General features: G+C 40.9%; 1 long non-coding RNA gene across 3 annotated transcripts in view; it reads right to left on the minus strand.

The window, feature by feature from the left end:
- LOC120410307 overlaps positions 1 to 22,688 on the minus strand; it is a 61,525-nt gene extending 38,837 nt beyond the window's left edge. For 2 of the 3 annotated variants that reach the window (XR_005602393.1, XR_005602392.1), the window contains exons 1-2: positions 18,680 to 22,688; positions 8,561 to 8,627 (exon numbers count right to left, since the gene is read on the minus strand). This is a non-coding gene — a long non-coding RNA (uncharacterized LOC120410307). The remainder of the gene's footprint in view (positions 1 to 8,560; positions 8,628 to 18,679) is intronic. The other variant, XR_005602394.1, reaches the window with a different exon arrangement.
- Positions 22,689 to 23,910: the final 1,222 nt, after the last annotated feature.

Below are 23,910 nucleotides of genomic sequence, written 5' to 3' on the forward strand. Positions count from 1 at the left end.
CTCCTGTCAGAGGCTAAAGCACCTCGGTGGTGTCAGGAACTCCATGGGGAAGGACAGGGAGCAGAGCTGCTCCCTGCTCCCACTCCCCTGACATCACTGGGAGCAGGGAGCCTGGGGCTCCATCCTTCCCCACGTGTCCCCTCCCTCCATTTGAGCCAAGCTTAGTTTTGTCTGCACTTTTCCCAGAAGCCAAACATATAAATATCGTTCTTCACACCCTGAAGGCTACTCAGAACCGTGGATCTTTACCTTGATACATCAGAACAAATACTAAGGACATTGGTTGTTGCCATCTTCTGAAAATATCTGAACTTCTGTGTTGCCCAACTGCAGTGCCATTGACTCAAATAAGAGATTAACAGCTGCCATTGATTAAAGCACAAATAACATGGGTTTGATGAAGTGCAGAGAAATACCTTCCTTGTGCTGTGCCCTACCCTCCAGACTGCAGTGTTTAATATGCTGAATATTCTCTACCTGGATATGTAAGAAGTCCTGTGGAATTGTTCTTTACACTGGTGCAGGCTGATGGTGGACAGGCTATTTATCCTCCAGCAACCTAAAAACTAGGGCACATATTTCTAGTTTGTAAAGAACAAAACAAAGGGTTTTGGGGCTTCCTTGTTCTACCATCAACCCTCAATTTTTGTGGGTTAGTTAAATTAAAGTTTCTTATCTAGGATCTTTGCCAAGATCATTTTTAACCCTAGCTCTTAAGACTTAAACCTTAGGCAAGAGGATTTTTAGCCCTCAAAAGACTGGTGGTGTTTCCTCTCAAACTGGAATTTGTTTGAAGCAAAAAGTATTTATGGCCAGGAATAGTTAATGCCCAGCTATAACAAAGAATGCTTCTGTAAAGATTCAAAGTGTTATTTCAAGACACTTAATAATCTGCTATTTCCCAACTGTTGCACAGAAGTACCAAATGGAGTGGTTACTGTGATGACCAAAACATTCCTTTGGAATCTCACTTTTGAGCAGGAATATTTATCTAGGAAAAGGGAATGGTAATCCTCATGACAGGTTTATTATTCACATTTCAAATTTCTCATAGTAACATACCAGCCTTCCTAATTAACAAACAAGTAATTCAGTTTCTCCAGTTAAAAACACAGATGTTACCAAGATCTGTTGGGAGATCTCCAGGCATGCTTTGTTCTGCCCGTTCTGCCAAGTCCTTTCCTTAACTTTAAAGGTTTTCAGTTCTTATTGTTTGGTGTTGGTTTTGCTGCTGCTTTTGTTTATTCATTTGGGGGTTTTGTGATTTTTGTTTGTTCCTACACACTATCAGTTGCCTGTGCACTGACTGCCTATAACTACATTTCTTTCCCTCACCTGAGAAATTCAAGAAAATCTGTATTTTTTTTCTCCCTGTGAATAAACGGATATTCTCTATTTCTCATATGTCTGATTTCTCATTAATCAAACCCAGGGGATGCTCCATGATGCTATCCTCCCATCCCTTTTCCTTACCACACCCGTGCAGTTAATGCTGAAGGACGTGCTAGCAATCTCCAGAATTCATCAACCAGCATTAACACCTTTTAATTATAATTACAGAGTAACTAACAATACTGCTAATGCTTTTTATTATTCCAACTATCTCCTTCAAATCAAGTTCCACATGCAAATGCAGTGAAGGAAACACAATAGCTCCACTGTCGTTAACACCCAGTGCAGCACACACGTTCCTGCACACTGTTAGTAACCCAGCCAGGGCTTCGACAGGGAGACAGTAATTGTGTGATGTATAGACATTAAATCCTGTGCTTGTTTGACCTTTTACAACTGTTCTGTAGTCAAACCACACCTGCAGCAGCTCTGAAGCATTTGATACAGGCTGTTCATACTTTGCATAGACAAAATCTGTGTGTGTGTGTGTGTGTGCAAGGTCTGGAACATGCAACACACAGAGCAGCACGTGTGTGCTTGACTTCAGAGCTGTCTGACACTCACTACACATCTGGTTTCCTTCTGGCATGTCCCTGTTACACCTGCAATTCACACTATTCCACATATACACAGTATCAGATTATAGCTTATTTCAATGGAGTTTGGACCAGAAAACATGGATACAACAGGCAAGAGTGGCCTGTGTTAGAGACTTTGCAGTTTTATGATAAGGAGGCAAATGCTGCTTAGCTGAGATGCTAATGGGGTAACCACTCAAGGCTCACACACTCTTAAATCCACACTTGTGGTAGATAATGAATTAGCAATACAACCCAGAACTTCAATCACAAATTACTTTTGATCGTTAAATAGTCAATACTTGCAGCACTTATACTCAGCATCCTCCAGAACTGGAATATCTCTGTTAGAAAGCACTAATGGAAAAACAGTGGAAAACACTATACCATCAAGTATTTAGGGCTGATCTCCAAAAGTCTAGCTACAACATGATCTCTTTTAGAACACCCCTGCTACTGGAGATAGATTTTTAGCCTTTCTTATGAGGAAGTTGCACATTCCTGAACATCTTGCCCTAACCCTTCAATTGTTAAAGATGCAAGTAGGGAAGTCAGAAGAGGAATTTTGCAACAAAAGCTCAGCATATGAGTAATGAACATTTTGACAGCTAAAGAACATGAAAGAAAGGAAAAAAGCCCACACAACTTGTGAGGCTGGCTTTTCCCCTTCCTTTAATTAATGAGGGTGAAAGATGTGCCACTCAATTGGGAAACTTGTGACACATGACATCCTCCCTGCACACACTGGCACGAATGGGAGCAAAATAGTCTGGGCTCACTGGATGGAGAATTGACAAGGCAGAACACGTAACCCACTAATACACACTGACCACGAGCAAAGCATGGTATAAGAACTGCATTATTTTCATTTTAGCTGCACTGACAATGGTCCCTTCATGTGGATTTGGAATGACAACAGGGAAGCACTTACCAGGTAGAAATAACTCTTTTGAAATTAAAGCAGCAATAAACTTTGATATTTGTCACAAATAAGACTGCAACCACAAAAGATGGATCAATGCTCTAAGTCTGCCAAGATACCAGCTGGGCACAATTTCTGCTTTTATTATAAACCTATTTAATATGCAACACACCCTATTACCACCATACAATTCAAGAGCAACCTGGCCCAGAGAAACTTAGTACATTAAACCACAAGAGGCTCTAAAGTATGTTTTCTCACATGGAGTAGTATTTCTCAATCCCAAATTTGATTCTATTCTAAATGATTCAATAGCACATTACTTCATCTAAGGCACCAAAGTGTCAATCCCATTCTTACACAGAAACTCTTTAAACACCAAACTTCTTAGCAATATATTGAATACATATTATATGCAAAGTTTTGTAAGAACTTAAAGTAGCTTAAACTATATTAAGGAAAAAAACACATCCAAGAAAAATCTGCTTTTACATTTGCTTATAAAGATCCCTTAACAGTTATTTTGTACATCTATTACATTTATGGCACTTGAAGTTAATGTTCCAAAAAATAAATTTGTACTTTTCCCTGAAAGTGATTACTTTTGCTCCTGACATTTGCTGTGAGAAGAATTAGTTTAAAAACATCAGAAAGATACTAAATTTCTCATTTAAATATCCATTATAAGATAATAAACCATATGGATCTCCCACTAGATCCCAGAATTTGTACAAGGAGTGCTACAGGAAAGTTTAAGTCACTTAAATACACACTCATGAAATCGCTCAAGGAAGTGTTTCTTAAACCTCCAGAAGATACAAGACTGTCCAGATGGGCGCAATTGATGCTGGGATCTGGCCATTGTGAGCTTCACTCACTCATTTCTGAACAGCCCCCATCATTCTCACATTTCCTGTTATTTGCTCATTCCACCAATACCCTATTAAAGTGGAATAATTTTCTGTAACTATCATTTTAGATGAAAAAATTGTTTTCTTCACTTGAAAGATAATGTTTGTATTATTTAGCAGGCATTTCCCTTCAAGCACTTTTTCCTGATATTCCAATTTAATTACTTACAACCTTCAATGTACTTACATGCATTTACCACATAATGTGCATCATTTCCATAGTACTACAACCATATGGGGGGAGGGTGGGGTGGAAACCAAAACCACCATCACCAACACCCAAACTAAATTTAACCAAAGCCCTAAAAAAAGCCCTCTTGAAGCCCTTTTGCAGTAGTTGGAATTTTTCTATCGCACCCAGTAAAATTAAGAAATGTCAACAAAGCAGGACAAACTAAGAATAAAAGGGGAAACAGTCCCTCAAAACTTAAAAGCATTAAATTTTAATGCTTCAGGATTCAAATAAGTTGTTTGTGCTTCCTAACCTCTACAACCCTTGGTCTTCCACATCCTAAAATGCTTTATTTATGCTGTTTGGTTTATCTTTCCTGCATCAAAATCTCTGATTTCATTCCCAGCAGTCAGACACAACACTGCAGTGCCCCCATCCCGCCCCACAAATTGTCACAGATTTGACTGAGTTTAATTATTGCCTAAATAGTTTATCAAGCACTGTTTTTCAAGTGACTTTGCTGCTGCTGGGGAGTACAAGCCTTGAGCAGACACTGAGCAAGACATCACATTACCAAACCCAGACCCCCGACCACTTGAGCAACATGCACTGACAACTTCAGTGCAATATTAAGTCTACCTTGCTTGGTTCTAAACCTCCCTCACAGCCAAGCCCTTCCCTGACTGACACCTTTCCAAGAGTAGCAGCATGACAGCAAGGATCCTGGCTGTGCTGGAGGGCTCAGAAACCAGGGCTGTTTGTGCTTGATTCCACTATCACGAATTTGGGAGGTGTATATGGAATACACTTTACCACTAAGAAGGTAACAATTTCCAGAAACCAGTACGTCAGTCCTTTCCACGCCCTGCCAGAAGTTTGGTTTAGCATGTCTAGCTCTATCCTACACCATTTTTAAAAGGAATGGTTCTGTGCCAGTCCATTACTCTTCATAGCTGAAGGGCCTTGAGCTGAATCAGTACCATTTATTCAGATCAGTATAATTTATTCATTACTCAGGAATATGTGATTTTATGAGCTGGCAATCAAAAGGAACCTAGGGATGCAATGCATATTCAAGAGCTGGCCTCCTTGTCTCTGTCACATGCGAGAAATCCCACCCAGCCTACTCGAGGTCGTGTCTCAGTGTTTGTGAGCAGGTGGATAGAAAATTGTGAGTGTGTAGCCTCAACTTGCTTAGAAAGTTAAACGGAAAACATCTTCCAGCCAGTCTCTAGGAGGATTTTGTTGTATTAGTCACAGCCTATGGAACAAGACACTAGAGAATAAACGTGCCACTCTCACCTCTCCCAAATCCTACTGTTTTACAACTTTTCCCTTAGTTTTCTCCCTCTTCAGTGACAGGGATTATTCTGGTGAGAATGCATCTATCTATACACATATTGCAACAGCAAAAAATGAGGAGACCTGGTGTAACGTACATTGCGTCCCCTAAGTTTACAAGCCAAGGTTCTTAAACACCCCTGCAGATTTAACCAGTTTCATTGCATTTCTGGACAGAACTGTGTTGTCACAGTAGTGACAGTTTGGGCATATGCCTGTGTCCAAGTTTAAGTTTCATATGGTGTTTACAGAATCAGATTTACAGCTAGTGTAAATATAGCTGTCACGGTGCTTTACATCATGGCATAACAGGCAGCTAAAATGTCAAAAAAAGCTACATCTCCAAAACACAATAGACAAATCAAAGGTCCATCAATACAGCTCCTTGCAAGTGGATCTTTTCCACATGAGATCTTTGTATGAGCTTTGTTTTTATGGTAAACCACTTAAGTACACCATTGCAAGTCCAATGGCTGTGTAGGACAGAGGGGTTTCTTTCCTGAGGGAAAGCCAGCCTGGTTAGAAAGGAACTTTGTTTGAATCACAAGAAACTCGTGCTCTGTGAAGAGTAAACTGATTTCAGCAGAAAGAAGTAGGCATTTACAGGCTCTTCTCTCAGTATCAGCTAGTGTCAAATCTTGGGCCTGAGAAAGTAGCTAGAAAATGATGTGCAAGGATTGTCCCTAGAAACTTGCTTTCTAAATCAGTATTTTAAAGTGGGTTTTTTGTATGTGTGCATCTTCCCAGAATCTTACTGTCAGCCCTGAGTGCCCCTTTGCTCACAAACAGTAGCTGAGGAAAGTGCACCTGTGAGGGCTGCATCTTTTGTACAGATGGCTGTAAGGCAAAACTTCACATTGCTGTTGTCCTGACACCTCCCAGAGAACCCAGAGATAACAACAAGCATTGAACACCATCCCAACACTCAGAGTTTCACAGCAGATGCAGGTTATGATCTGGAAATATGAACAGCAATTGCATTTCCAAGCAAAAAGCCAGGCAGGGTGTGATAGCACAGCCTGGGCATTTAAAGTGTCTTTCTGAAGGCTCTACCCCTCCCTAGGAAAAGTAGCGTGTGCGTCACTCATTCAGAAATAAGGGAATTGCAGCCTCCTGACATTTTACACTCACACAACTCTCAGAAGAGCAAGCTCAGTGACTTTCCCACGAAATCTGATTCATTTAAGTAGGTGGTGAATTGAATCTGTACATACTAGGCTTAAAACTGTTTCAGAAGAAAAAACACTGTGTAAGGTACTAGGTCTTTTGACTTTCCCATACACACAAAAATTATCTTGAAATACTAAGCCATTAAGCCTTCCATAGTAACGCATTACTTAGCCACACTTCATTTGAATCCCCTACAAAACTTCAGATAATTTGTATTTCACTCAAGACAGACAGGTGTGTTATAGCACTTGCTGAAGTGCCACCAACTAACTGCTAGCAAGTAAGCCTGCGAAATTCCAAGCAGAGATACAAAATCTAAGCACTCTGGAAGAGGCAATACACATTTGTCTTACTTAGTGCTTCAGAAAAATCACAGTTTACATTAAGTCACTCCATTGCTCTATTCTTGAAACTAGAGGCACTAACCTCACAGGTGGGGCTCCCAATCCAGGCAAACGGAGCTGAGATGATGACAGCAACAAAACCCATCCAGTGATCCTTAACCAAGTCAGTCCAGGAAATCTAAACAATAAGTCAGCAAAGGACAGGGAACAAATATACTTAAACCTGTTCCACCTGAGCCTTCAGGCTGGATCTTAACCTCCTGGGACTGATGTGCTGCAGCTCTAGGTGGAAGGCCGAATGAAGCTGGTGAGGGTAATTCCAGCCTGAGGTCCCACCCTGAGGGCTGGCAACCAATCACCCCGATCTGTCTGAAAAAAACCCAACAGCCTTCTGACCTTGATGATCCTTTCCCTATTAAGCATCTGTTTTCGGCCAGCAACAGAGGCTTTTACAAGGCAGGACAGGCTATTAGTCACTGGTGGTGTGTGGCTCTTCTCAAGGAAAGCAATTTTCTTTTTGTAGCCCTGGGCATTGTTTGCATTCTCCCTGTTTCCACTCAGGCAGAGAAAGAAAGACACACCTGCACAGGTAGGATTGCTGCCCCACACTTATGACTTCAGCTTTCCTGGTAGTGCCCTTGAAAGCACAACTTGACCAAAAGTATTGGAGTCATTGTCTTTCAACTCAGAATCCAGAGTGAGAGCCAAACTTCACAATCACTCTCTAGAAAGCCATTGGCATATCGGGCAAAGTGATGTTCCACAACAGCTTCAGAGTTTACTTACTGAAGCTCAATTACATCTCTTCTGCAGTGTCTAGTAAAAAGTGCAGTACGAGATTCAGCTCTTGAAACCAGAAGGATAAAATGCAATTATATTGCATGTAATGAAACAAATAACTTGGATATTTTAACTGACACAGATCGTTTTTCTGCCACACAGCTGGGAATTATTAATAAAGATTTTCATATACACATGTTCACTCTCCTGCAGAGAAGCAAAAATTACCAAGCAAATAATTAAGTCATTATATTCCTTCTACTCCACCTCAAATTAGTCTAAACAGGAAAAAAAGAATTTGTTCCTTTCTCATAAAAAAAAAGAAAGCAACTTTATACCTTGTCAAAAGAAAATAAGATTTTTGTAAGCGTTTCTTTCCAGTGTTCATTTTTAAAGTCTCATTTTAAGCAGACAGTATTTCAGAAGAGAGAAGATGTATCATCATTTCCTTTTGTTGTTATACATGAATATATTCTTCAGCCTGTCAAACATCTAAAGGGTATGCTGAGATTCCCAAAACCCTACAAGGCTTACTTCTTCGAAAAATTCTTACAGATGTTTTCTTTTTCTGAAGATATGGAGATGGTGAAAACAGACATTAGAGAAAAGGGATCAGCCAGTTTTCCAAATTAAATAGTCACAAACCATGTGAGCAAAGGGAAAATAGTATCAAATTTCACTATGGCAATGTTGAGATTCCCACGTCCTTTGAACTTGGCAAAATTGGAGACATCTTCCAGGCCTCACACTCTAGCTTGCCACATTTGAAGAACAGAAAATAATTCTAGGAAGAACAGCCAAATAACAGTAGTGTTGTTATTGGCATTTTAAATTTGTGATGTGTGGTTTTCAGCATGTATTTAGTTCCAGAATTGCTTAATTCAAATATTCACCTTTAATAACACGTCTGCACTTGCTCCAGTGAACTGCAGATCATGTTCTCTACTTACCAGGGAAGTCAAACAAAAATGGAATGGGGGTGTTCTGCTCATCTAAGGAAGGGTTTCCCTTGGGTACCTGCGTGACAGTGTGAAAAAACCATTAAAATAAACCATCATTTAAAACAGATACAATCCTTGCCAAGCACGTTAACTAGAAAACTGACTTCAAATCCCTTAAAATGATATAGAGGATGCAATCCCATTATTTTATTGAGTTATTTCATCTCCCATGAAGAAAATACCACGTGTTTTTCAGAAAGGACCCTTTACACCAGCAACCCACACCTTCCAAGGGGTTCTAGATGCTGCTGCATATACTGTAAGCACGGCAAACATTTCTAAAAGCTTCATGTGTTGTAGATCAAGCTACAGCCATGACTACTTGGACACTGCTTTATTAAGCACCCCACATACATGAATTAATTTTTTTTTTTTTTTAATTGAAATAAGAGCTGCCTGGTATAGCCAGGGGTTTGTCTGTCCATCCTTTGCACCCATGTATATAGGAAACATGTCTGGAAATACGGTCTGTGTTGTTTTTGTCCATAGCACAGCACACTGGGAGCCACGCTGGGGACTTCAAAAGAAACATTTATGTCAAAAAACCATAGAACCACAGATCTGGGTTGGAAGGGACCTTAAAGCTCATCTCATTCCACCATCCTGCCATGGGCAGGGACACTTTCACTATCCCAGGTTGCTCCAAGCCCCATCCAATCTGGCCTTGAATGCTTCCAGGGATGGGGCAGCCACAGCTTCTCAGGGCAACCTGTGCCAGGGCCTCACCACCCTCACAGGGAAAAATATATGATGCCTTTGCATTTTCCGAAGAAATATCTCATTGAAATATTCATATAACTAATCAGTGTTACCAAGACAGCCCCAGAGGCAGTAACACAGCCCTCAAATCCTGCCTTGTTGTGCAATGTCCTTAAAACATTGGACTTGGATTAAAGTTCTGAACAAGCTCTGTGTGGGTTCTGAACCAGCTCTAAAGTTTGGGATGATATTTCCCTCATCTGTTCAAACAGAGAGCTGAGACAAACTAGATGATTCCATGAGTGCTCCTGCTCAATTTCCATAGAAACAGAAACAATGAGTTTGATTCATTGCTGAAATTTTCGAGGGAGTGCAAGGGTAAATCGTGACTTCGGAAGTCTGATAAGTTTAAGGAAGCCATTCCAACAGTGTTTTGGGTTATGCTTGGAGTGATATGTTATCACTAAACTGTGTAAGGAAGGCTTTTTGTTTGCTTCAACTATTGAATTAAAAACGGAACTGCTCGAGAGGAGAGAGAGTTGAACTGCTTGTGCTTTCTTTTCTCTGATGAAATAATAAAAATTTTGTTTACTTCATTCAGTGGGATCAATAGCAAAGCTCTTGGCTCTCAGGCTTATGGAAGAAAATCAGCCAAGGGCAGCAAGTGGATTTTAACCTCACCTTGAGCTCTTCTTGCCTGCTACATTAAACTGGATATCCCTGTGAATGGATTTCCCGCTTTGTACACATTGCATAAAATGTCATGGAGGACAAGGACTGAGACCACCAGTGCAATACAGAATCTAGCACAAGGCAAATGGCTTCTTGGATGAGTCACTCCAGAACTTCCACAGGGACTGAGGTGAGGCTGACTGGCTGGGAGTTTTCCATATCCTCCCTCCTTCCCCTTTTGAATGTTTGAGTGCTTTAGTCTCTGGGGAACACCTGCAATTGCTGAGACCTTTCCAATGGTGGGGAGCAGCTTTGATGTCTCTATCCAGTGTTAAGTTACAGAGGGCAACATTAGGCAATAGGAATGCTTTCTCAGAGCCTCATGTAATGTGTTGGGCATTATAGATTCCAAGCTTTACCATTTCCCACACAGATATCAACACCCACTGTGGTAGTTTCTGAGTATGGAATCTCACGTCTGAGGTTCTGAATCATCAGGTAAATATGAGTCAGAGAAATATTGCTGCTTTAATAGACACAATCAACAAGAGGGTGAGGGGCTGAAGAGGAAACCTCTTATTGTTACAAGTAACAACATCTTTTATTACTGCAACCCTACGGTATATCACTGTGTCCCGCAGCCATAGGGAGGAGGAGAGAAGATCCAGCAGGCAGGAATTGTGCAGCAAGATTGATTTATTTAATTATTTTACAGACTCTTTTACAGACTTTTTTCTTCATAGTCTAATTGGACAAAGGATCAGCCACCCCTTGGGGTGATTGGCTAAAATCCTAAAACATCCATTGTCAAAATATTTTTCTACTGTGCCATAAACAAGACTTTCCAAGGTTGCAGGTGGCTTGGTTGCTTACATAACTCTGCTACCTCTTCTGTGAGAGAGAAAAGTCTCTCACAGACTTAGAAAATAGCAAGAAAATCCTTGCTAGCAGCATTTTTGTATCCACAATCTTTCTTCATAACTACTGAGATTTAATTGGGGAAAAAATTCAGCAATTTACGGGTAGCTATGGCAACTTTCACTAGTATGAAAATGAAAAATGGATTGAACAGAAAAATAGATTTGCAGGGAGATTTGGAATAAATAAAATTGAAATTTTCCAAAATCAAGTGCACTTCCATTTAAAAAAATGATCCTTTCAAGAGGAAATTAAAGCTCTCCCAAGAACCTGGTTTTTTAAACATACAATCAATTTTTATAACTAAAACCTGTCAAGGAAAAATGAGTCCCTTTTCTACAGCAAGTGAGAGAAAGAAGAGATTCAAGAAGAGATTTTTAACTGCTTACAAAACCAGGCTTTTGCTTCAGATTTAATCCTATAATCACACACAGTATTTACCTGTAGTTAAATTGACTGAGGAAAGTGTTACTGTTAGGCACTGGCCTTATCTAAAGAAGCATGCTGGGTGTGATGAAATCTGTTCCAAAGTGTTTATCAAACACTGTGAAAATCGGCAAGATTAGTGACACAGTAATGTCATCATTTGTCTAGTCAAGGGTAAAAGGTCCTTGGAAATGGGAGAAGCAGAGAGTATTTACTTCAACAAGTAACCTCAGAAAACTTTGACATGTAATGCTGGAAAAGGCTGAAATAATAGATCCAGTAATTCTTTGGAATACAGTATCAAACCTTTTGCAGGGTTTCCAGGGCACTCTGGCCCCTGTCCCAGATGGAGCAGCCATTCCCAGGGCTTGGGCACTGCTGCCCTGGACATGGCCTCTGTCTCTCACCATGGCGAATGCCAGCTAAGGGAAGGGAGAGCACCTGCTCACCCGACACCCTGCTGACAGGGAGAGCAGAGATGGAGCATGCTCCTCCAGCCCAGGGTGCAAGGGGTGCAGGAGGAGGTGAAAGCCACCTTGTCACCGCCAGCAGACACAGGCAAATGGCACTTTGTCACTGTGGAAGAGCTGGACAGGTTCTTCACATGCATCCTTGTATGTCACAGCTGAGCCAGAGATACCTGAAGGCCCGACCTCCCCATTACCACCACTTAGGCAAACCCTGTTGCTTCCCAGCATTGCTGGGTTTCCTGCAAAGAGCCTGCTCTGCTCTGCAGCTCAGTGTCCCCATTTCCATGCTGCAGCAGCATGTCACGTCTAGGTAGAGGCAGATCACTTGGGAGTTTTTGCTAGAAACTATTTTTGCTATTTTGTGTTTTATAACTCCAAAGAAATTTTATCAAATCATACATCAGCTTTATTCCTACTTGTTTGGGAGTTCATTGTGGCACTATTCAGTCATCAACATGTTCACGTTAAAAATCAGAGACATAGGAAATGAAATAATTATGAAAACATAATGGAAAGGTAGACATGTTTAAAAAAAAGGAGTAAAGATAGTTACATGCCAGAAGCAACTGGTCTTCTTAGGGAAAGAAGATAACAGATCTTTGACAGAAAGATTGAATGCAATACTTTAAAACAAGGAACGATGGAGCAGTGTGTAAAATTTTCTCTAGTCAAAGGAAAAAAAGACACTTTATAACATTGCCTTTTGGCAAAGGGAAGATCCATGTCCAACATCACCTACAATGCCTCCTCCTGGGGGCCCTGTAAAAGCATGTTGCATCTGCCTCACAGAGGCAGTAAGGTGGGTGCCCAGAAATCTGTAGGGTTAGACATTGACCTTAAAAGCCTCTAATGCTATAGACAATCATTCCCCCACAACACAAATGGGAACATCAGTGATGCACTGACTACACTTCTGGCTAAAGGTGGTATCTGCACTGTTGCTTCATTTAGGTATAAAATGACTGCATTTCCTTTTTTTCTGAAAAACTTTTTATGAAAAAAAGTTACGATAAGAATCAGAATTAGTATATTGAAGACATAGTGAAATAATCATCACTGGCTGTTTTTTTCCAAAACTGTAAGTGAAACACACAGCATATGAATAAAATTCCTTAAGGCTGCTCTGCCTCCCAGCTATGCAGATCTCTCCACTTTTGTGGCACAGTTACATTTTATTTTATTTTTTTAAAAGATTGCTCTGTCCATATTCAATAACCATGTAATTAGGTATTCTGACTGACTTCTCCCATCCTGGAATTGAATGAGGAATTTAATGTCATAAATTCCAGCTGATTCAGTGGGTGGTGAAAAGGCAGTGATTTTTCCTATTCATCTAGAAATCTCAGGAGATGGCTCTCCTAAGGATATTTGGATTATCCCACACTATTCTGAGGTGCCCATTGCACTGCATTTTGGCAGGTACAAAGTCCCTCGAAATCTGTTTTATTTGTCTCTGCTCCGTTACTTTGACATGTGAGTATCAACACATGTCAGCAAAGCAAGGATGTCTGTGATGCTCCTGCAGTCATGCAGAATGAGGGCTCCTAATAAAAGCTGCAGTGTGTGTTGAGACACACAGTCTGCTCTTTTCAAGCTATGCTGCTTGGCACCCCTGAAGTCCTAGTGAACTACTCCAACCAACCCCAGAGCAGGAATTCGCCATCCAAACAGATGGCTGCGACTGCAGGCAGCCAAGAGACCACGTTTCTTTTTTTCATGACGTGTGGGTGTTGACAGCATTTCCAGACATAATTCCAAATGGCTGTCAGTTCCGAGCTTCTTGTCTAAAGGGGATATGTCAGCACTAGTCTACCTCTGAGACAGATTACCCTTCACAATGGAAAATCTTCCCCTTATTATAAAATGGTTTACTCTTAACACTTGCAGATCTTGCCTTTCCCAAGCTGTTGGATGCTTTAGCTACAGTTCTCCTCTCAAGGTAGACAGATCTCAAGAATCAAAGACCAATTTGCACACAGTTTGGGGGTTTGATGTTTGGTCCAATATGTAGGGCTAATTACAAGCTACCAGAGGCAGGGGTATTAAAATTTTTTGGTTTTATACATGTTTACACACCAAATAAAATACAGACACGTGCTTGTTCTCTGTTTACAGATGGATGATTTCACCTTTGGTGCACCACTGTCACATACTGTCAAAGCTGTGTGAGGTGCTTGTGGCCAGGAAGATCCCTCACTCCCAACCATGTCACAGTTGAATTGCTACACTGGCTTTTCAAGTATGATGCTGATATAAGTTATATGAGCACATGATCTGCCATGACTTAGTGACAATCTATTAAAATCAGCTACATAAGGCTTAAGGCATAGCTAGTCTAAACAGAACAGGTAGAAGCTTTCCAACAACCCTTAATTAAATAGAGTGGTGAACCAAGTTTAAAAAAAGCTGATTCGAGCTAAATCCACATACTGATATCTGCCCTGGCACCGCTCAATGCAAATAAAAGCATTAAGAAAATTAAAGAACGGTTGCAGGGAACAGTAGAGAACTATCCCTAGTCTGCCTCAAGACACAAATACTTGCAATAAATAGATGGTGTTTGCAATAAATCAGGGACAGAATGTTTCTATAAGGTTTAGTTTGTACTTACTCCTCTATTAGCTCCCATCAGCCTTAAAATAGTCATTGTTTATGCATTTCATCCTGCAGCACAGTAAATTGTCACAGCCTGCTGTATCCCAGACCTCAGATGAACCCCCGACAAGGCACGGTCATGCCAGAGAAACAGTATCAGTTCAGTATTAATTAGAGAAATGTGCATGAAAACCCTCAGCACAGTTAGTTCCATCAGGTGAAATGAGCTTTCTTTGACTCACAAGCCAACAGCACCCACAACAATGTTATATAAGGCTCTACTAAGATCGATTAGAGGTGAAGATAAAAATCTATACATTGCATTCTAATTTTATTCTCAACAAAGGCCATTTATTTGAGAAGGCCTAAAGTGCTTTCATCCCTTTTTGTCAATGTGCCTTTCTAGATCCACATGCCACTGTAATATCTGATGTTCCAAGGAGACAGGCAGATAAAGAGCCTTCTAAAAATCCACATTGTTTTTCTTCCTTGGCTCCATGCCCTATTACTGAAGCCTTTTGTACCTCCTGGGGATGAAAAAGACTGAGATACTTTAGCTTGAGGCACCAGTGAAGCATGGGGATGGTGCTTCGGTACCTTCATTCCCAGCTGAGCTCACGGACACACAAGTAATTCCCATATCTTCTTCTGGGGTTATCCTTCTGTTTATTTGCCATGTTATCACAGTACTTAAAAAGCTTTATGAGTGTATTTACGGAGAAGACAATCATTAATAAGGGGGCTCCAGGGCTTTCCCTTGGAAAACAAGTCACTGAAGAACTCAGCAAATGTTTCTTGCCTGTCAGAGGGACAAGGATTTTATGGACTCAGTTTATCATCTCCAGGAGCCCACCCAAGAGCCAGGTTTGTGGCAAATGAAGCACTAACCTGCCCAGAGGCACCACAGCTTGAAGTTCCATATTGTTCTCATAAACTTGCCATGGACAACTTTTGCCTCCAGACCTGGAAGCGATGTCTACGGGCTGAGAATTCAAGGTGGAAAAAGGAGTGTCTTACATAGATCATCAGCAGCTGCACACAAGGCCCTCACTTGAAATTCCCCCATAATTGTAAAGGGCCCCATGAGAAGAACAAATAAGCCCTGCCATGTTTCTTAATCTTGCTACACTAGTTATACAGAGAAATGTTCGCTCCTAATGATGACACACAAGCCGCCGTAAGCTTTTCTGCAGCAACGCTGCTGCTTATATCAGCTATTATTCAGTTATTCCACCCTAACAGCGAAGAATCATTTTTGAGCTTTTCATTCTTCCTCCCAGAGGGCAACAGATGTAATAACTTATTCCCTGTCTGGCACATTAGGGCTTGAAAAATTAATGCAGCACTGCTGAGATTTCCACTTTCTGCTTTACTTAGAGAGCCAAAGCTTTGAATTTCGGTGAAAAAATATTAAGTAATAAAAAGCTTATTTTAAGTTTGTTAATGTACTTGTCTGTTTTAATGCCTTTCCAAAGTTTCCACAAAATAAGCATTCCACTGACTAATCTTCCCAAATTTCTTTTGCCTCTAAGCTATTATCACAAAGAAACAAAGAATCATTTAGGTTGGAAATGACCTCCAACATCATCAAGTCCAACCCCTGACTGATCACCACCTTGTCAACCAGATCATGGCACTAAGTGGATGTCCAGACATTTCTTGAACACATAATTATGCTACCCTATAATTGAGACCTCTACTGTTTCACTGTTATGACATAGCAACTAAAATTTAAACACCATTATCAACTGTACTGTGTTAAAGCCCAATCCATTAAGAACACCAGTCACGTGTTGCTCTGTACATGTAGTGCATGTTTTATGCCTAGGCCTATACATTCCTTCAAAATATTCTCCTATTGCATGAATTCTGAAAAAGAGAGTAGTGGTTCAAAGCAAATTCCACTTGTGTGTTATTGCTTTTGCTCAAGCTGTCCCTTTGGAAGCAGCATGAGAAGTGAACATTGCAGTTACTATGTGAAGCTTGCCTGGGGTTTGGAGAACTGTATCACAAGCTTGCAGCATTAAACCAGAGCCCATCCAGCTGAAGATTTCCTCACAGAAGATCACAGAGGAACACATGCTCCTTTGGAAAAGGACAGAGGATGGGTTCATGCATGTAAATGTGTTTCCCTGCAAATTAGCAGTATCTGATAATTTAGGTCATACACCTTCAGCAGGCACACCTACAAATTGGCTACCTTTGCAAATAATAATCAGACCTGTATCAGGTCATTACGGTGAAAGAAAAAGGGCAAAGAGAAGCAGGATGTGAGCTGAAGAACAAAATCAGAGCTGGGAACTACTTCTCCAAAAATAATGCAGTGGTTTTTTCTGCCGTCTCCCAGATCTTTGCAGTAAGAGATTTAAGAGATGAAAGAAACCTTTGACTTAGACTTCATCTGTACAGAAGACAGCTCTTAGTGTCAGAATTCTTATCCAAAAGGACAGGTGGAAAGTCTCAAACTAAACATACAGGTTCACCATGTATTAGGAGTTAGAGGACAGGAAAGTCCCAAGCGATTTTCCCTGTCACTGTAGAACATTTGCTAATGCTGCTGCTTTGTGTATTCCAAGCCTGCAAGCATGGGAACTGGCAGTAACCACATATCATGTCAGACTGTCCTTGCACTCCTACATGCAGCCACTTAGGGCTCTTTTCCTCCTTGCATGGAAATCCTCAAGTAATTTCTCCTCTGTCCTCCAGGCTTCTGGCTGGGCCCCAGAGAGTGCTGAGCTTTAAAGAGCACAGACTTCATATTTCCAATCTCTGGCAGCACTTGTTTTTCTATTCCACAGAGGGATCTCCGTTTCCTTAAAAGCTGGCTTTGCTGATTCAGGCTTCCTCATCTCAGCAGATTTCAGTGCAGAGTTTGATCTATCAGCATCGAAGACATCCCTCTGTTCAGAGCATGCTTCAGCGCTCAGACAATAAGCAGCAGAAGAGTTTCAAACGAGGCTAGTGGTTCCCCTGGAGACTAAAGGCAATTAATAACATGTTTTTCTGCAAGGAGCAGAGCTAATGAAGCCTGATTTCCTGCACATCTGAGACATCCATCTTCCACCCTGTCTGTAAACTGTTAACCCAGTTACTACTGCAAATGGACTACTCCTGTGCCTCCTATCTCACCTGCTGATGCCCCCTTTCCCAGCTCCTCCTGTATCGTGACAAACATCCACTTCCCTCTTGCTCCTAGCAGGACTTCCAAATGGTCCTCAGCTTCTCCTCTGCACCTTTACTTGTTTCCTCACTTGCCAGACACGCACACTGTGCCCAGAGCCCTGTGGGTACTCAGACTGCTGGCAAGCAGAACAAAGAATGTTTCCACCTTCAGCAAAAGGCACACTACAGCACGTGCCAAAACAGTGATTTTAATGAAAATGATCGTCACTTCACAGCTGTGAGACCCCAGCTCAAGCAGAGATGCCAAGTTTGCCTGAAACAGGCCAATAAACACAGAAGTTATCAAGAAGTGTTGGGTGAGTGGGGCAAGAGAAAGAAGAAAAAGTGTGAGTGCAAAAATTTTTCTCTGAAAATCAGGCAACCAAAAGAACAAAGAGGTCTTTCAACAACTCAGCTGTGACCCTGACTCAGGATCTGATGTGAACTACTGCAGATGTGCCACTGACCATGTCTATTTTTTCAGAGAAAGAAGTGGACACTGATTTTATTAATACGTGGATCACAATGGCTGAGTCCCACTTAAATAAATGATGTTCAGCTACACAATGAACATAAGTTGATCACGCTAATAATGAAGAAACTCTAATTGAAGTAATTTCCTCCCCCTCAAGCATATGATTAAACTGGATTATTCCCTACCAAACGATCTAGAAGTGCACTTAGTCTGAGGAAACCTCTGGGCATAGCTCTGCAGCTGCTCAAGGGACTCGTCCTCTGGGCTCTTTGGATGTTACTTCTGAACATACCATTCAGCCCTATGGGAAGGAATATAAATAGCTAATTATTTTCATTTAGAGGTACTCAGCAAAATTTTTAAGCCAAATTTTGACCCAAACTACAAACCAACACATGCACTGTTAGTGGCATTTAGAATGAGCCGTACAGATTGAAGAGTCCAGTGCCTATGGAAGTGCTTAATGACACTGCTATCCTATACCTCCATCCACAAGATTAACAGGACTGCAGCTTGCCTGCAGTTGTGTGCTACTGCGAACAGTTTCGAGTGGGAACTGAGCAGACCTTGCAAAATACTCTTTCAAGAAAATTTTCATTTAGCAAGCGGCAACTCAGCCAAACAGAATAGTCTTTATGAGATGCTGCCTACCTTCCAGTCAACAGCCTCCCTACAGGTCAGGCCACACTGGGATTGCTGCTGCTTGCAGTTGTGACTCCATGAACTCCTTGCAGTTTTCACTTTCTTCTTATTATGAAATCCAACTCCATAGCTAAAAAATATCAAAGGAGCACAATGTCACTAAGAGCATGATGGCAGTAACTGAGACTCAAGATTCAGAGCAGTTCAACACTGGTTCTTCTCCCTGCCCCCAGTAGACACAAACTGTCATAAGGAGGCAAATCAGCTGTACTAATTCTATTCTGGAAATGAACAGAATAAATGTCCTTATTTTCCACAATTCTTTCAGACATACAGCACTTATCAAACAGGACAGAGACTACCCCGCTGATTGCTGCTTTATATGATCAATTGAAATATTGTAAATAGATGTTGCCATCCTGACCAGGACATTTACACCTTTGTATTTCACACTCAAAGTACAAGGGAATACTGAACTTCCTGAGGCGGGGAAACTTCTGGATTTTTAGTTTACCTTGGTCATCTTCTAGGTTGACCTCTATCTAGTGCAAAACTGTGCTACATCATAGCCATTGACTAGCAGCTCTTGTATTTGTATAAAATAAATATTTACAAGAAGAAAGAGATTATTTCATTTTCAAGACAGAGAGTTCCTGCAAAGGAATTCATTAAAACATCTGCAAAGCCAAGGAGAAATATTTCCCAGCAGCACTGATGGAAAAGCTCTAACTGAGGATTTACAAAGCGTGTGTGAAACTATTTCAGACAGTTCTTAATCACTGGCTTAAAAATCAGCAGGCTCTCTGAATGTCACTGGTATCAAGGTGAATGTCACATACTGCAAAGGATTTTTTTTTAAATTGGCAATGCTTGAAAAACGTAGGAGAGATTTTTTGGTTATCAGAAAGGTGCAGAAAATACAGAAGTGATAGAGTGTCATGCTGCACTCACTGCAGAGGTACCCTGTCACAAAACATTAATTGAAACCCTAGAAAATTTGCAGAAAGTTTTGCTTTTACTGGGAGAAGCGGGGATATAAAAATTCTCTTTGGATCAGCCTTGGACTATGTGTCATGCCTTCATTGCCATCCACACAGAAGAGCAGTAATTGCTGATAGGGGAGGGGAAAACTGCTGTTGCCTTACCCTTTCTTTTTCTTCTTCCTCCTTACAAAAAATAACTAAATACAGAAACCACATCATCTTCAATGATGTCCCTGTTACTACAATGCAAGATGTGAAAATGTTACCCCAGACACCAAAATGGGCACAATTCTTACTTAACGTGTTTCAGAGGAAACCAGAACAGTCCTTGGAAAGAGTAACTAGTTGTACACACAATCATCTGCAACACACAGACCATTAGGCTATAATTTATGTTTATTAGACTTTGTGGGGTGCAATAAATCATTGTTTTCATTTGTAGAGCATTATTACAGCAGTGATTTAACTGAGGAAATTCTTGCTCCTGGCCTACAGGAGTGAAAGGTTAATGGCATAATGAATTCCTATAAAACAAATAGTAGACTTTGGCCATCCTTCAGCCAGTGGGAGGTAAATTAGCAGGTAATAAAGTGTGTTTGCAATCTGCATTCTCAGGCCAATAAATAATATGCAGGGACTGGTTTTACCTGCTTTAGTTGACAGTGCATTACTGGGACTATATAGCTCTAGACCATCTAGGAAAGGTACAGAGAGCAAGAGGGAGCTGATTTTGCAGTATCCTGACTTTTAGCACTGATATATGTCAGATATTACCAGAGAGGCATATCTAGAATATTATAGCAATGCTCATAAATTCCACATTGCACTGCAGTAAAGTACGGCTTCTACATGTGGCAAATACACATTCCTGTGGTCCCTTCAGCTTGTGACATTTACTCTGCCATCCTATTAACTGGTGGCATTTCATTCTGGTAATGGAATAGCTGAAGGAAATAAAACCTCAATATGCAGCACCACTCCGAAGGCCAAAAAAAACCCCCATCCTAAAATAATACGCTAGCTCTCACTATGAAAGCTAAACATGTTATAAATATATTTCTATGAATGGGCATTAATTACCATTCAGTCAAGGCTTGTGCAACGTGTTGGTGCTCTCCTGCTACAAGAAATACTGCTACATTGCAATGCATTTAAATCAAAGTATTATTAAAATGGGAGAGGTTTTTTTTAGCTGGGGTTGTATTCTTTGCCCTAACTGGTCTCAGCTTTCCCCTTTCTTTCCAGTATTAGAGGAGAACAGATCCCCAGTTAATGCCTTGCTGTTGTTACCAATGGTTCTGTACTACACGAGATGCAAGACCTGTGTAAGGAGTATTGTAGTGAATCCCACAGCTGAAAGTAAATTCAGCAGCTTTGTTAAAGTTTGGTTTTGTTCTGTATTTCCCAAGGAAAGTATTTTCTGACAGGTAGCCAGAGGTTTGGGATATTTGAAATCCTTTTGCCCTGAAGAGAAAAAAAATAAGCCAAGTGTCTGAGGGCATTAGGATGTTGATCTCTGCTGCCTGAACAGATCATATGGTGATTTTTGAAAACCTCATTCCAGGCCCTATGTACCTGCAATGCAATCAGCCCCAGAGACTTGCCTACACTGCAAAATGAAACTGCTGATTTAAGCCAAGTGACACCAACCAAACAAGAGCCAAGATCTCCTCAGGGCCCCACTGGTCCCAAAATATAATTACTATTTGATACTTTGATACATTTGATACATTTGATATTTTTTCCTGAAAACTACCTGTACTGTGAGACCTGCACAGCTGTGCTTTTCTAGCACATGGAAGTGGCAGAGGCTGCAGGGCCAGTGCTGGGGACACACACAGGAAGAGCCCACACCACTGCCAGCAATGGGACACCCTAAATTGCTCCCCGGAGTTATCGGCAAAGACTGATAACAGGCACAAGTCAACAGTATGTTACAGTAATTACAAAGCCTCCTCCTAAGCCTATATATTTATACTTAATTTTAGTAAGTAATTTTATTATTTTCAGGGCACTTATTTCTGTCTTATGTAACTTTATGGATATCAAGTCTCCTCTCTCCTGCTGAGAGAGGAAAAATTCTTATTTAAGCTCTTTGCGTCATCCCAAATGACATTCTCATTTGGGAGCCAATTAAAAGAAACAAAACGCCAAACAAAACAGATCAAAAAAACCGTATCAGTCAGGCCCCAAGTACTTCTATCTTTCAAGAAAACTTTGTAGAATAAAACTTGAAAAAAAAAAAAAAGTTATCCTACTTACTACGGTACTTGAGTGAGGGTATGAAAGATGACCTTTCTTGAAGTGACAAAACATCACGAAAACAAATGATGCCACCACAGTGATATTAATGTCATTAAACTGCTGTTTTGATGAGAATAACAACTGTCATGTGTCACAACTATAGACATATCAAGGAATATCTAGAGTCACTCTATACCTTGTTTGTTTTCTTTTGATTTTAGTTTGATGTTTCTGTCACTCCAGCCTAAGTTTTAACACTAAGCTTACTCTTACAGCAGTTCAAGAAGCCAAAATGGCTGTACCCAAAATATGCAATACCTCTAGGATGATCACGTTTTTTGTAAAGCAGTATTTACCCAACGAAGTTTGGAGGAATTTTTGTCTTTCACTCACAGGTCTTATTGTTGAATGGTTGCCTCATTGCTTACATACCCACATCTGTGCAGACCCTGGAATCAATAGTGGTTTTTTATTTCACAAGTATTTATCACTTTTAAATAGACAACATATGACTCAGAATGGGAGTTCAAGGCTTTTATCAGGTGATAAATGGGAGCATTCAGGAGCCCTGCTGGGTCACAGGCATGGCAACCTGCTCCACAAAATCCTTTACTTCTGTTCTGCCTGAAAATCATACCATTGCTGTGACTGGTGTAAGAAACAAACAGATAATTATGGATTGCAATATTGTTTTAACTTTGAATATTGCCTTTTCTACCAGTGCCACAAAAAAACTTGGGTGCATATATCTGCACCTATTTTGAAATGGTTATAACTGATGCCATGATGATTCTTTGCCTTTTCTTTTATACCCTTTTACAACTTCTGTATTCTTAGTGCTTTTTGCCTACATTCTTGGACTTGTTTGTTAAGCTGAGAGACTAAACATTTTAGAAGCTTAGTAGCTAGGGACCAGTGTGCCCCAGACCCCAAGGTCCTCTCCAGAACACATTCTGTGAACTAAGATAGAACCATCCAGGGGAAGGCTCCTTGGGGAGGGGGGCTCACTTGAGCCTCTCATTGGGGAATCTTTGATAGATATGCTAATTAGTAAAACCTATAATGTTATACCAGATCTTTTGTGGGGTGTGCATTGTGGTGTGCATTGCGGGGTGCATTTCGGTGCATTCCACCTGGACATGTGCACCTAAAGATCCTTAAAATAAATACAAAGGTAAAACCCCTTTTTCCCTTCTAACCGTGTTTGATTCTTGATTTTAAGACCAGCAAAAGGCATCATAACAACTCTTGCATTTAGCTTGCGATTTTTTACCACCTATGTGAGACAGTTTCTAACTTTTTTTAGGTAACTTACTGTGGAGAATATGCTACAAAATTTTAAACAGAGCACATTGTTATGGCATCACACAAATACTAAGATCATAATTCTGTGAGTCTGTAGGTTACAATTTTCAAGCCCTCCTGCATAACTGCACCATCCAGGCTGAAATAATTTTGTCAAGTGCAATGTAACTACAGCACATTTTGAAACTAGGACTGACATCTTAAAATCTATCACCAAGCCGTTCAAACTGGAGCTGGGAGCTGAGGACAGGGAGCCATTCTGAGGCTGCTGGCTGGAAACTCTGCCCTCAGACACGTGCACTCCATGGTTGGACAAGGCTTCCCAAGTGCTCCCTTCCCTCAGCCCCATCTGCTGTGATGGCACAGCGCCTGCTTGCCCGGGATAGAGCCAGTTTGCTCAGTGCCAAGCAAAATGAGTTTAGATGGGCAGTTTGCGAGCTGTGGCTCTTCTACAGAAAGTCCCTCCTCTTAAGGACACTGGCACACAGGTGCCAAATGCCACTTTAGACTTGATGGCATCTGCTGGTGCTCACATGCCAAGAGCACAGCACCTAAATGGAAATGGTAACAAAGATGGGAATCTGCGTTTATGGTTGCCAGAAGGCTGTCTGTGCTCAAACACAAAGCTATCAGGACAACACAGGGTATCAAACTCGATGTTAAACTCAATCACTGCCTCAGAATTACCTGTTAAAGGATAAATCACAA

This window comes from Corvus cornix, chromosome 7, assembly GCF_000738735.6.
Source record: "Corvus cornix cornix isolate S_Up_H32 chromosome 7, ASM73873v5, whole genome shotgun sequence".
Taxonomy (NCBI): domain Eukaryota; kingdom Metazoa; phylum Chordata; class Aves; order Passeriformes; family Corvidae; genus Corvus; species Corvus cornix.